The sequence below is a fragment of the Halyomorpha halys genome, unplaced genomic scaffold (assembly GCF_000696795.3).
Source record: "Halyomorpha halys isolate HHAL.00 unplaced genomic scaffold, Hhal_1.1 Scaffold2026.1, whole genome shotgun sequence".
Lineage (NCBI taxonomy): Eukaryota > Metazoa > Arthropoda > Insecta > Hemiptera > Pentatomidae > Halyomorpha > Halyomorpha halys.
In genome coordinates, this window is record NW_027111518.1 from 43,285 (window position 1) to 44,949 (window position 1,665).

The following is a 1,665-nucleotide window of genomic DNA, read 5'->3' on the forward strand; positions in this document are numbered from 1 at the left end:
TTTATAACTGGAACTTTTCCAAATCATGGAGAACTTCAGTCAAGCGTGAGTGATATGTCTGTATCATGATTGCAAATCGTCAGGCTATGTTAATGTCCTAATAGCTCTTTTTCTTGTCTTCCTCAAGGTTGTAGAGCTGCTTCAATGGCAAAGGTACCTTGATAAATGTATCTTACCCGTGATCGTGATAGTTTCTTGAAAAAACCCTCTTTGATGATTTATTATTCTCATGTTATTAATGGATTTCTATCTATTATGCTAACTTTCCGCCCTTTGAACTCTATTATAAAAATTTCGTATGTGCTTTAATATTCAAAACATTGTATTTTTTCACCTTTTTGGCAGACTCTTTAGTAGTCTGTAATATTCGTTCTGACTAAATATTATATTGAACGACGGTATCAATTCATTATCAAGTATGTCAATGGTTTTGATTTGCACTACAGGCAATGGTGTTAGTGATTATTCTAACTGTGATAAAAAGCATTATTTAAACCAAAATATACTTTAGGTCTATGCATTTGCTCCTTTAAATACTTACTTATATCTACTTTACAAACAAAAACCTAAAGTCTGAAATTGAAAATCGGCATGAAACCCTCCACTCCAGCCTCCATGGTAGCCTTACTTATCTGACTTTTTAAACAGATAATTACAGCGAGTAGGTTGGTCGATGTACGACATGTCACATTCTGATAAGAGGAGATCATAAAACTAAAAAAGGCAATCCTTCCCCACCGAACCCACCCTGCTAATACACCCGGGGAGCAACGGTCCTGTATCACTCATCAATCGAGCAATATTTAAAAAGCACCTTAAATTGAAAAACGGCTTGAAAGTGTTACTTCACTTTTGATTAGCTGGTTAGATATTGCTAATGTTATTAATTATAATGCAAATAAGGTAATAAAGTAACAAACAGAAAATTTATTTACAATCTATATGTTGGTTGAACAAGAGAGAATATTAAATGTTAAATTCTTAATCTTTCGTAACTACAGGATATAGAAGGTGACAGAAACAAATGTTTTTTGGTTAGGGTGTGTTAATTTATTTAGATAAGGGGTCTATGAAAACTGCTGATGTGCATATTGATTACATTGATGAATGGTAATGATGTGAATCATATATAGAGGGAAGGTTACTTACTCATGCTTCTTTTTTCTTCTCCACATCCCTCAATCTCCTCTCTCCTCGGCTACCGGAGGGCAATACAGAAATGTCTCTACTCACTCATGATTTTCCTCTGAATAAGAATGAAGAAAAGATACTGTTTTTCCAGAGAAAAAAAGATGGCTCTTTCTCCTAGGCTTTTGGCCACAGGTCGCTAGGGAATCAGTGTCATTTGTTATCTCGACCACATGGGGCGCTGGAGTTACTTATTAGCCATATGCTTATAGTGGAACATATTTCGTTCCTAATTGATCAGGAGTATATTTAAAAATTAATTGATGCAGGTTTTAGTTTATTGATATATCTAAGCCATGTTAACTAGTACAGTTGTTTTGAATATGGCAGCTTTATTTAAAAAAAAAATAATATAACAGAAAATAAAAATTAGGTGCCAGTGCCATGGAGTAGAAAGCAAAAATACAAAAAAAAAAAAAAAAAAAAAAAAAAAAAAAAAAAAAAAATAATTTTAAATCTAAATGTAATTCCTAATAA